At 39.4% G+C, this 13,388-nt stretch overlaps 1 protein-coding gene across 1 annotated transcript in view; it reads left to right on the plus strand.

The window, feature by feature from the left end:
- Nucleotides 1-13,388, plus strand: part of map3k1 (mitogen-activated protein kinase kinase kinase 1, E3 ubiquitin protein ligase) — a 128,735-nt gene that overhangs the window by 4,373 nt on the left and 110,974 nt on the right. The gene's annotated exons all lie outside the window — the stretch shown is intronic.

Below are 13,388 nucleotides of genomic sequence, written 5' to 3' on the forward strand. Positions count from 1 at the left end.
AAATTGACTGACATACAAGTTTTTATATGCTGATTGAGAATCCCCGAAGCAGGTGGTTAATGAGATTGAACCCATTCTGCAGTTGACAATCTGTTCACTGGTTCAACATTTTTAAAAAAAAGTTCCAGGTGAATTGATGGTTCAATGAGGGAAAAGGTAAAAAGGATAGATCCTCTGCCACTGTTGATTTAAAAAAAAAATTTTGAAAATGTTCATACTTAAGGGTATACAAGACATGTCAGTGGAATCTGTCCTCAACTGGTTAAGTGCTGTTTTATTCTTGTGGATTCTGTGCTGTACCCTCCCAAAGTAATGTTTTAGCCTCCAAACCAGAACATTGAGTATTCATGACCATGAAATCAAAGTTAAGGCCATATGCAACTAAAGCAGCACTGAGATGTGAAGATTTGTGCAGTTTGCCAGCCCACTGCCAGTTATATTTTCTGCTATCATTGATATTTTGGGGTTACAATTGAGCAAAAGAACTGAAGTAGATTACCCATATGTTTACAAGAGCAGGTCAGAGGCTAGAAACTTTGAAGTGAGTAACTTGTCTAAAACAATTCACATGACGTGCAAGTCAGAAGGGTGATGGAGTAATCTTTTTTTACTTGGATGTCGCTACTTGTAGCAACCCTTAAGGACAAAAATGTCAGTTTGATACTACTTCTACCACTGCACAGTTGCAGTAATATAATATTATATACAAAATGCATTGTAGAAATTCATTTTAATGTACCCTCAATAGCATCATCCAAACCTGCACCCCCAAATACCTTGGGCTACACTAACATGGGACCACTGCAAAAAGGAGTTGCTATCCAAGATCTCCATAATCCTGACTTGCACATCACTGTTCCTTCACTGCCATTGGATCAAAATTCTGGAACGTTTCCTGTCTGCTCTGTAGATATATAATATGGGCTGGGTGCTGGCAGGTGGGACTAGATTGGGTTGGGATATCTGGTCGGTATGGACGGGTTGGACTGAAGGGTCTGTTTCCATGCTGTACATCTGACTCTGCTTCAGTGGTTCAAGTAGGCAGCTCACCACCATGTTCTTGAGGCATTTAGGATGGTTGCAGATACTAGCCTTGCTGATTATACCATGAAAAACAATAGAAAATAAATTGATTTGGGCAAGGTTTTTAAAGCATTCAAATTTGTGGAACAGAGTTTGCAGGGGCATTATCTGTATTACAACTAGATCTACAGTAAATGTTCAGATAGGGTTTTTTTTTTAGATTACTTTACAGTGTGGAAACAGGCCCTTCGGCCCAACAAGTCCACACCGACCCGCCGAAGCGCAAACCACCCATACCCTACATTTACCCCTTACCTAACATTACGGACAATTTAACATGGCCAATTCACCTAACCTGCACATCTTTGTGACTGTGGGAGGAAACCGGAGCTCCCGGAGGAAACCCACGCAGACACTGGGAGAACGTGCAAACTCCACACAGTCAGTCGCCTGAGGCGGGAATTGAACCCGGGTCTCTGGCGCTGCGAGGCAGCAGTGCTAACCACTGTGCCACCGTGCTGCCCACAATTTGATTTGACAATTTGATTTAGTCAAGTATAACCTATAGTTAGTACTGTACTCTGGTTCAGGGTTTTATTGTGTCAGTTGAACTGGCCAAGATTTTGATTTTATTTGTAATTGCAAACTAATTTAATTGGTATTTGTAACCACCTCACTCAACACATAGTATATAGAGCTCATACTAAATATGGTGCAATTTTAATATACTTATTTATTGTTCCTGGTTGTGGTGAAAGATTGGCATTGTTGTGCCAGTCTTTCATATGCCATTTTTGTGGCAACCTGCTCAATTGATTAACTTCAATGTAAGTAAGTGTAAAAATAGGAACTATGTAATGGTGTTTAGTATCAATGAGGCTGGGAAAGGATGTGTACAACATCGATGGAGATTTGTTTTTGAACTGTGTTGGTCTATTCTCTCTACAAGAGACTAATTACAAACTATGGTGGGTTTGGCTATGATTTACCACAAACCTCCACATTTACTGTGTAATTTCTGTGGCATGAAATACATTGTTCTTTTTTTTTTAAAAGTCAGAGTTGCTGGAGGAAATGATTCAGCAGTAACCTTGAGATAAACTTTACCTTCATACTCAGTGCAAGATTAGAGCTTCTAGATTTATTGTCTTCTAACTGAGGTAAATGGAAAATAATTTACAAAACCTTCTTTTCCCAAAGCTAATATAGGAATTCAAGCACATAGCTTTTATTATGGTATTTAGTTCTGGAGGAAAACCAGGACTTATTCGAGAAACTTTAAACAAAATAGTATTAAGTTTTCTTTTTCATGAAAATTAGGATAGGGAACACAACTGTGTTTTACACTTGATTCATAAATGAGATCTAAAATATTATTTCTGTTCTCAGGATTTATTGAATGTTAATGTTTATAGGATCTGTTTTACCTCTTGTGTATTGAATATTGAAAGATGTAATCCATGGTCAATTTGACAATCATTTTGTGTTTCATGTCCTATGCAGTCAAGGAATGAGGTGGATTTCAATAATTTAGCAAGAGAAATCCAGTGGGAAACAAGACATTTGTGTCTTGTTGAAATTTGCGTGTAGTTCTATTTTAACTTGTTGGCTACATGATTTTGGGGGAGAGAACATTCCTAATGTTTGGAAGTTTTTGTCCAGTTGCTTTTCTCGTCATCTAGTCAGACCTTTTTTTTTCCTGGGGTATCCCCTCTGCTGTAATTATTTTTATGTACAGGATTCCCAAGTTTCTTATTCATTTCTTTTTGGAAATTATTTCTTAAACCATAACCTTATCATAATTTCTGAAATGGTAATAGCTTTTTCCTAAATACAATTGCATTTTATAGCTACCCCTTTCTTGCTTCCCTTGTTTACTTTATTTGTCTCTATTGCTGTATCATCTTATTCTCGTTCTCACTTGATGTAGCCTAGTTCTGCTCTGGACACTCCTACCACTAGTTGTCAAGCCATCATTTTCATGCACAGAGCACACACACAATATAGTTCAGTTGAGAAGATTACATGCCACTCTTTGTAGTATGATCAAGCTGCACATAGGTGAAATTCTGTATTGAATCTAGGAGTAGAAGGGTGAGTGTGTTGGCAGAAGAGGGACACTTTTATGTATTTTAATAGTGGAGTAAAACACGAGATAAATCTGATTTTTTTTTGCCACCTAGTCCAGCATATTACAAAAATTAAATCAGTTTTTCATACTATTAGAACAATCTGAGCATTTTGACAGGAGTGCTGCTATTGAACGATTGCAGGATAAATAAAACATGATTTTCTTCGTTGAAAGAAATACTGAACAATTGGTTTTCAATGGACCAATTTAGTTTTGTAATATTTTGTCTTCTCTCACAGCCTTTTCTTGTTGTAATGGCGAGTTCAGGGTTGGGATTCCTTGTGGCTGCAGTCATCCATAGTATTTTGCAAAAAGGGACAAATCAGTAACATCAATAGGTTTAAAAAGAATTGCTGGAAAAACTCCAGTGTAGCTGCATCCATGGAGAGAAAGCAAAAGTAACGCTTCAGATCCAATGACACCAGACCCATAACGTTACCTCTACTTTCTTTCCACAGATGCTGCCAGACCTGCTGACTTTTCTTTATCTACAGCAGGTTTTTTTTTTGTTTCTGGTTTCCAGCATCCGCACTCCTTGTTTTAAGACATTAATTGGTTGTTTTAACACACTGGCAGTACAGTCAATTCTAAAGTTGTTTTTAAACCGCTAATCTCAATGTCTTAAAGTGTAAAAGAGTACTCATTAACTGAGACTTAGTGTAATATTTAGGGTCAAATGTAATTTTTGTTTTCATTTAGGGGAAATTGACAGTATATTTCCAACTGTATAAGATATTAAAGTCTTGAATTTCTAGAGCCTTAACACTTCAGCTCTGGAGTGGCTAATATAAAAGTGTGTAAATATAGTGCCAGTAAGAGTGTTCAGGTTTTACTTAAAATATGGATGACTCCACTACAGACCCAGAATCAAAGTTAGGCTCCTGAAGTCAACTTGAAAGAAGGGCAATATGAAATCCAATTTGGACCAGTGAAGCAGATATCATTTCAAATGCTTTGGTCAGTTAAGTATAACAGAATTAAAAACTGACAATATAATTAAGTGAAGAGAACGTCTTTTTGGCATGCTCCAATATTCTACTCTGCACGAAAACCAGTACTAAATATTGTGGGATACATTTATATCACTGGTTCAAGAGACCTTGAGATAAGAAGTTGGAAGAATAAATAGTAAAACTATATGCTACTTTTAATGTATCAATTGTATTTGGTAATCAGTCTTTACGTTTTGTGGTTACATCAGTGATACATCTCCAGTACTTTCAATATTTTGAACTGGACAAAAAACAAATTGTTCTAAAAAGTGAAAACGGTTTCATCACGAAGACCTTCACCCAATGAAAAAAATCCTGTTACGTAGTAAACACCATGTATGGTTTCATCAATCTACTACTGAACATAATTCTCCGACACAGGCAGTTAGATTTCCTAGTTTTTCTTAGGATCACTTCTGGGCTTCTCCTCCAATGAGACCATATTTCTGTTAACTCCACTCCAAGATATAAAAGATCTGGACAATGCCTTCTGCTAATAGTCATAAGTATAAAGTGCAAATTAGGGACGTGACAAATAAAAGTGCTCTATTCTTGGTTGTGCCGTGAGTTTTTGATTTGGACTCAATCAAAATAGTACATAAGTGATCTTTTTCATTGGCTGGAATTGGATTTTTATATTGCCTTTCTTTTGTTTTCCAAATTTGAGTAGAGGGGATGCTTTTTTTTCTTCTGGGTCTGCAAATATACATTTGTATTTATGAAATTGCATTGGATTTAGCAATATAAATAACAAATTTTGGCTTGTTTCAGGTTAGTACGAAGTGACCTAACATTGATTATAAGCCTAGACAAATGAGTGCATGCTCTTAACTGATCCTACCTTTTGACTTAAATCCTTTTTTTTAAAAAAAATTAACAGCATGCGTGCATTTTGCTAAGTGTTCCTAGCTCTAGTCAGACCACAAGATTTGTTTCATGTAGTTTAGCTGCCCCTTTTGCTCTGACTCTCTCTGTCTGTCTCTCTGTCTGTCTCTCTGTCTGTCTGTCTGTCTGTCTGTCTGTCTGTCTGTCTGTCTGTCTGTCTGTCTGTCTGTCTCTCTCTCTGTCTCTCTCTCTGTCTCTCTCTCTGTCTCTCTCTCTGTCTCTCTCTCTGTCTCTCTCTCTGTCTCTCTCTCTGTCTCTCTCTCTGTCTCTCTCTCTGTCTCTCTCTCTGTCTCTCTCTCTGTCTCTCTCTCTGTCTCTCTCTCTGTCTCTCTCTCTGTCTCTCTCTCTGTCTCTCTCTCTGTCTCTCTCTCTGTCTCTCTCTCTGTCTCTCTCTCTGTCTCTCTCTCTGTCTCTCTCTCTGTCTCTCTCTCTGTCTCTCTCTCTGTCTCTCTCTCTGTCTCTCTCTCTGTCTCTCTCTCTGTCTCTCTCTCTGTCTCTCTCTCTGTCTCTCTCTCTGTCTCTCTCTCTGTCTCTCTCTCTGTCTCTCTCTCTGTCTCTCTCTCTGTCTCTCTGTCTGTCTCTCTCTCTGTCTCTCTCTCTGTCTCTCTGTCTGTCTCTCTGTCTGTCTGTCTGTCTGTCTGTCTGTCTGTCTGTCTCTCTGTCTGTCTCTCTGTCTGTCTGTCTCTCTGTCTGTATAAGTAGCGACAATAATAGAAATGCCGTGTTTCAAACTGGTGACTTTTTTTTCCCCTTTAATGAAAAGGGCATCTTGCATGTTATGCCATGCTGGCATTCAACCGTATGTGCCGTTATTTGTAAAAAGCAGCCTGATCTTTGCTAGGAAATTAACTGTGATTGTTGCTATTCTAAATAGCATCCCAGTAAATACAGGCAACCCGACCTTGCTTCTGGAAACTCAAGGCCCCAAAGGAATGGGAGAATCAGACCCAGTGGCACCACAAAGAGATTTGAATGTCTGTTTTAACTGTAGGATTATCATTTAGATGCTTCTGTAGTCTGTTGTCCTTTGGCCCTGTCTGAAAAAAAAAGATTTATTAGACTGAGCAACCTGGTTTGATTTTTGCCGCACATTTCTAATATACTCTAAGCATGATGCTTAAGCAAAGCAAGCAATCATGATCAAAGTTTTCAACAATGCAGTAGCAATGAAAACTTCAACACCTACATACACATCTATCATCTGTACTAAAAAGCTATAAACAGTCAAATATTCCAGCTGTAACTAGCCTTCAAAGGATCTTGTACATTTCAAGAATTGATCTGGGGATAGCTACATTGGATTGCTCTTGAGCCATCTCTGGTAAATGATAACTACTCTTGAGAATGACACTCATACTTCTAGATATGTCTCCAGTTCTGTTTTCTGCCTTGCATCTGGCTTGTGGTGCAGTTTAGCTAGCCCTTATTTTAAAACCAAGTCTGTCAGAAAATTAGAGTTTCGACAGAAAACATTTTCTAATTTTGATGTCTGAATGATGTACAAAATGTAAGTGTTGACAGAACCTCGTAATACTGAAGCTCACCTCAAAAGTACTTGAAGCAATTCAATAGATTTTCATCTGGTTCACTAACATCCTTTTTAGAGAAGGAAATCTGCCATCCTTGCATGACCCCATAGCAGAGTGGTTGGCTTAACCATCCTCTGGGCAATTACAGATGAGCAATAAGTCCATGCCTATCCAGAATAAAAATGAAACTAAAATAAAAATGGGTTCGATTCCAGCCTCTGGTGTGTCTGTAGGGGTTTCCCCCCAGGTGCTATGGTTTCCTCCCACAATCCAAAGATGTGCAGGTTAGGTGAATTGGCCATGCCAAATTGCCCTTAGTGTTCAGAGGTGTGTAAGTCAGGTGCATTAATCAGGGGTAAATGTAGAGAATAGGGTAGGGAAATAAGTTTGGGAGGGATATTCTTCGGAGGGTCAGTGTGGACGCGTTGGGCCAAAGGGCCTGTTTCCACACTGTAGGGATTCTTTTATATAAAGAAAAAGAACTGTTGCTCCAAATCCTGCACCAGAATTTCAGTAATGGGTTATTCTAATACTTATGTCTCTTTTGCTGGCCATTCCATCAAGGACTGAAGGGCCTGTACTGTTCTAATGAAACAAGAGACTGGTTACAAGGTATTCTGATACTTTGTTGGGCTATGTTGTAGAGTCATCCAGGGAGCAGGCAAGTCTAGAACTGGTAAATGAGCAATGAGACAGGATTAATCATCAACCTTGTGGTAAAGAAGTCTCTGGATGACTGACCATAACATGATAGATTCACTTCAAACTAAAGAGGAATTCTAAGACTGAAAAGAGAGCCTGAAGGTACAGCTAGCTTGTGAACTGGAAAACTGCAAGACCATTAAAATGTAGGAGCAGATGTAGATTGCTGTGGTTCTGTTCGCCGAGCTGGAAGTTTTTGTTGCAAACGTTTCGTACACATTGACCTGGACCCAATATACCGGCCACTACAGTGGACAGCTGAAACTGACAACCGGAAGCGGCAGGGACAGGCCACTATAAATGCCGGAGGAAACACCACAGAAGCGCTTCACAGGAGGCTCCCAAGCACTGAGGATGTCACCTAGACAAAAACTTCCAGCTCGGCGAACAGAACCACAGCAACGAGCACCCGAGCTACAAATCTTCTCTCAAACTTTTGAGCAAATGTAGATTATTCAGCCGGTCTAGTCTGCTGTGCCATACAGAGATCATGGGCAATCTGATAACCCTCAAGTTTGCTTTCCTGCCCTGTCCCCATAGGTTTTGATACCCAGACTGATTTAAAAATCTGTCTATTCGTAGCCTTGAATATACTTAATGGCCTCGGAATTTCCTCCACATTTCAGTCTTAAATGTGAGACTCCTTTTTATTGTGAGATTGTGTACTCTCTGCTCTGAAATGCACTCATGAGGGAAACTACCTTTTCTGTATTACCCTGTCAAGTCTCCTAAGAATCTTTGTATGGGTTTCAGTAAGGTTGCATCTCATTCTTCTCCATTCCAATAAGTACAGCCCCAATTCACTCAATCTCTCATGAGTCTCTCCATTTAGCCCCTGCTCGCCTCTCCCTCATCTTTTTTGATGGTTTGTATTAATGAGCTTTGCACATAATTGGAATCATGGGTGATTTACTGATGGTTAATGGATGGGAAACAAAACCACGGGTGGTTTAGTGATGAGGAAAAAAAATGTTGTGTAGGGGCACTTCTGAATATTTTTTAAAAAAAATGTCTGTCCACACCAGGTATCAACCCAGTGAACCTTTAAACTGTTGCAATGCGCCATTGCTTGATTTAGGTTACCCATGGTAGGCTATTGTGGAAAATGTCTATTTTCCTCCTCGGATGCTACCTGACCTGCGCATATCTAGCACCACTCTAATCTAAACTCTGATCTCCAGAATTTGCAGTCCTCACTTTCGCCTATTGCAGAAAATACAAAGGCATGGGATTGAGGGAGATTTAGTGGTTTGGATCAGAAATTGGCTAACTAAGAAAAAGGTGATGGTCGATGGGAAATGTTTATCCTGGAGTTCAGTTACTAGTGGTGTACCACAGGGATCTGTTTTAGGGCCATTTCACATTTATAGATGACTTGGATGGGGGTGTAGAAGGATGGGTTAGTAAATTTGCGGATGACACCTAAGGTTGGTGGAGTTGTGGATAGTGTGCAAGGATGTTGCAGTTTAGAGGGACATAGATAAGCTGAGAGATGGCAAATGGAGTTTAATGTGGAAAAGTGTGAGGTGATTCACTTTGGTAGGAGTAACAGGAATACAGTACTAGGCTAATGTTAAAATATGTGGTAGTGTGGATGAGCAGAGAAATTCTGGTGTCCATGTGCGTAGATCCCTGAAAGTTGACACCCAAGTTGGTAGGATTGTCAAGAAGGTGTATGGTGTGTTAACTTTTATCGGTGGAGGATTGAGTTTCAGAGCCATGGAGGTCATGTTGTAGCTGTACAAAACTCTGGTGTAGCTGCACAAAACTCTGGTGTAGCTGCACTTGTACGCAACACTCCAATTCTGGTCACCGCGTTATAAGGATGTGAAAGCATTGGAAAGGGTACAGAGGAGATTTACCAGGATGCTGCCTGGTATGGAGGAAAAGCTGAGGTACTTGAGACTGTGTTTTCATTAGAGAGGCTTCAAATTAGTTTCACAGGTCAGCGTAACATCAAGGGCCAAAGGCCATGTACTCCGCTGTAATGTTCTATACCGATGACTTTCCTTCGATAAGGATTCCAAAACTGTCCACCCATATTTCAGCTGTGGTCTGACTAATGCCTTGTCTTGTTTCAGCAAAACCCCTATTCCCTTTTGAAATGAAGACTGCCATTCCAGTTGTTTGCTCAAATACCCACTGAGTTTGGATGAGAGCTCCCAAGTCTCTCCCAAAGTTTTTTGTAATATCTTTCCATTTAAATAAAATTCAGCTCCTCTATTCTTCCTACTATAGCATGTAACTTTGCATTTTACATAATATTCTGTGTGCCAAGTTTTCCCCACTCATTTAACCTATCTGTATCGTTCTGCAGACATTATCATACTCTCCATTTGCCTTTCAATTTATTTTTGTTTTCCTCATCCAGGCTGCTAATATGTATTGTCAATAGTTGTGGGCCCAGCACTGATTCCTGGCACACCATTAGTTTCAGGTTGCCATCCTGAAATGCCCCCACATCCCAATTCTGTCTTTATTTGTTGGCCAATCCTCAATCCATGCTAATACACTACCTCCAAAGCCATGGGCTCTTATCTTAAGTTGTCTAATGTGTGGCATCTTCTTTAAAATCCAAATATATTACAATCCACTGCTTCCCCTTTATTTATGCTGCTTGTTACCTCCTCAGAATGCAAACTAAATTTGTCAATATGATTTTGTCTTCATGAAGCAATGCTGACTCTGCTTGATTATCTTGTGTATTTCTAAATGCTTTGCTGTTATGTCCTTTTTTATAATAGATTCACAGTAACAGATGTTGAGGAGCATAGGAACAGGAGTAGGCCTTTCAGCCCCTTGCATACTTCACCATTCAAGATCATGGCTTATCTGTAGTCTAATTCCATATACCTGCCTTTGGCCCAGATACCTTAACAAGAATTTATCCATCTGGACACTCGAAGAAAGTAATTAAAGTCTGTGTCTATCTTCTGGAGAGAGTGAATGAGTAAGTCTAGTGTTACATTCAGGAGCCAGGCAGCCTAACCAAATCAGCCTTTCAACTTCTGTATTCATAACACAGTAAGATCTACACCCTTTTTAAAGCTTCCCTCCCCCCCCCCCCCCCCCCCAAAACAATTGCTTCAATAGTTCCTAACCAAACTTTGAATAAGCAATTCCAAACACTAGTAATTTTATATCTTATTCAAAATCTTTACAAAACATTAGCAGAAAAAGAAATATAATGGGATCCTGATCAGATGAGTCAATAAATCAAGGAGTGGCAGATAGTTAAATTTAGATAAATGTGAGGTGTTGCAGTTTAGAAAGGCAAATCAGAGCAGGACTTAAAAGTAAGGTTCTGGGGAGTGCTTTTGAACAAAGAGACCTTGGAGTGCAGGTTCATAGTTCCTTGAAAGTGGAGTTGCAGATAGATAGGATAGTGAAGAAGGCATTTGGTATGCTTGCCTTTATTGGTCAGTGCTTCGAGCATAGGAGTTAAGAGGTGATGTTGCAGCTGTACAGGACATTTAGTTTGGCCACTTTTGGAGTATTACATGCAATTCTGGTCTCCGTTTTGGAAGGATGTTGTGAAATTTGAAAGGGTTCAGAAAACATTTACAAGGATGTTGCCAGAATTTGAGGGTTTAAGCTATAGGGAGAAGATGACTAGGTTGGGGCTATTTTCCCTTGTGTCAGAGGCTGAGGGGTGACTTTATAGAGGCTTATAAAATCATGAGGGGCATGGATAGGGTAAATAGGCAGAATTTTTCCTCGGGGTGGGGGAGTCCAAAAATGGAGGGCATGAGTTTAACATGAGAAGAAAGAGATATAAAAGGGACTTAAAAGGCAACTTTTTCCATGCAGAGGGTGTTGCGTGTATGGAAAGTGATGGAGGATGGCACAATTACAACATTTAAAGGCACCTGGATAGGTGTATGAATAGGAAGGGAATCGAGGGATATGGGCCAAATGCTGGCAAATCGGACTAAATTTATGTAGGATATCTGGTCAGCATGGATGAAGCATCTGTTCCTTGCTGTATATCTTTGACTGTATGAAATTAGGTAATTCTAATTTCTATGCTTTAAACCTGATATGTTCACACAAAAGATATACAGACAAACTCAGTTAAGGGATAAATAGCCAAATTGCTTAAATTGTTTTAACATCCTTGTTTCACTGGCATAGATATGGACTCCTTTCTTGCTTTTCTGGATTTGGAGATGCCAGTGTTGGACTGGGGTGTACAAAGTTAAAAATCACACAACACCAGGTTAAAGTCCAACAAGTTTATTTGGAAGCACTGGCTTTCGGAGAGCAGTGCTTGCTCTTCTGGAAACATCGATCAAAGTCCACAAGTCCATCTTCAGTTCACAATTCCCAGTTCACAGCTCCAAACCAAAATTAATAAAAGAATAATGAAGAATCCATGAGGGTCCTAACACTGGAAATTGATAATGGAAAATAAGGTGTTGAGTAGTTACTCTGTCTGGCTTCACTAGAGAAAACTTCCCAAAGATGTCCAAGTTAGGTGGATTGGTCATGCTAAATTACTCAGTGTTCAGGCATGAGCAGGTTAGGTATGTTAGCCATGGGAAATGCAAGGTTATAGTAATGGGTAGAAGGCTGTTCGGAGGGTGGATGTGGACTCATTGGGCCAAATGGTCTGTTTCCACACTGTGTAGGGATTTTGTGGAAAATTCAAGGGGTGAATGGGAGAGAGGAACCCAAAACAGTTGTCATCACTGACAAAATTGCTAGGAAAACTATTAAAACTAAAACCTGGCCAATCTTAAGCACCCAAGTTGGACAAAAAAGAATCTGATGTGATGTACTTGAATTTTCAAAGGCATTTGATAAGATGCCAAATCAAAGACTTTCATACAAAATAAAAACTGAGAGGAAACTGCAATACCTGGAGGAAACCTGTGCAGACACTGGGAGAATGTCTGGAGTTTGCAAAGTAGACTCCAGGTGAAATTGAACCCAGGTCCCTGACATTGATGCTGCAGTGCTAACCACTGAGCTACTGTGCCACCCTTGAATAGACTGGGTTTTGTTTTGAATGGGAAACGGAATGTAAAGTAGGAAACTTTTTTTTTCAGTGGTACAGGGGCTTGTTAAGACCATATCTAGAGCACTGAGCGGAGTTTACATCTCCTTAATTGAAAGAAATAACTGCACTAGAAGCTATAGGAAGGTTGATTTTGACTTTCCTCCTAGGGTGAGGCATATCTTGTGAAGATTTGAAAAGTCTAATCTTCGTATCTGTTAGTTTAGAAGAATGTAGGTAAACTTCTTGAAACGTACAAGATCCTGAGGGGACTGAAGAGGATGGGTGCTATGGGGGGTGTTACTTGTATGATGGAGAGTAGAATGAGGAGACACAGTTTAAGAATGTGGTCTCTTTTTTAAGACTGAGGAAAAAATGTTTTGAAAGGGAAATTTGTATGTGGAACTTTGTTCGTCAGTAAACAGTGGAGAAGCTGGGTCTTGAATTTATTTAAGGTAGAGTTAGATTTTTAAGGGAGTCGAGGATTATGGGATCAGACTGAAAAGTGGAATTGATCAGAACCAGATCAGCAATGATCTTACTGAAAAGCAGAGCAGATTTAGAGGACCAAGTGGACTTCTACTGCTTTAAGGACTTCAAGCCTGAGATTGCTATGAGGAAGATTTAGTAATTATGGAATTCAAAGTGGCAAAGTACCTAGATGGGAGAATTGAAAATAGTTATGATGAGGAGATAGGGTTTGGGGTAATGATATGTTTAGGGAGCCAAATTATTGTAGTAATATTCTGGAAGTTCAAATTATTTAAAATGAATTTAATTGATTCTGGGAGCATAATGTAAGGAATGATCTCTGTGGACTGGATTATATACATGTGAGAGCTCTAGGCTCATTCTAGATAAATTAGTTAAGATGGGCCAAATGGGCTACCTCAGAATTATTTCAGTAATTTGATTTGAAATTGATTTGTGATTATTTGAGCTGCAATTAGTATATCTAAACATTAAACATTAATCATTTTGTTTACACAAAGAAGATGCAACTATTATCTGACCATCTGATTAGGCTGATACAAATGTTTGACGTGGTTTGCCATTCTGAAGTGTGCTCGGCTGTTTCCTTAAATCCTGCACAATGGTGTCATTCTTGGTCTTCTATGAAAAGGTCA

This window comes from Chiloscyllium plagiosum, chromosome 1 (genome assembly GCF_004010195.1).
Source record: "Chiloscyllium plagiosum isolate BGI_BamShark_2017 chromosome 1, ASM401019v2, whole genome shotgun sequence".
Classification (NCBI taxonomy): domain Eukaryota; kingdom Metazoa; phylum Chordata; class Chondrichthyes; order Orectolobiformes; family Hemiscylliidae; genus Chiloscyllium; species Chiloscyllium plagiosum.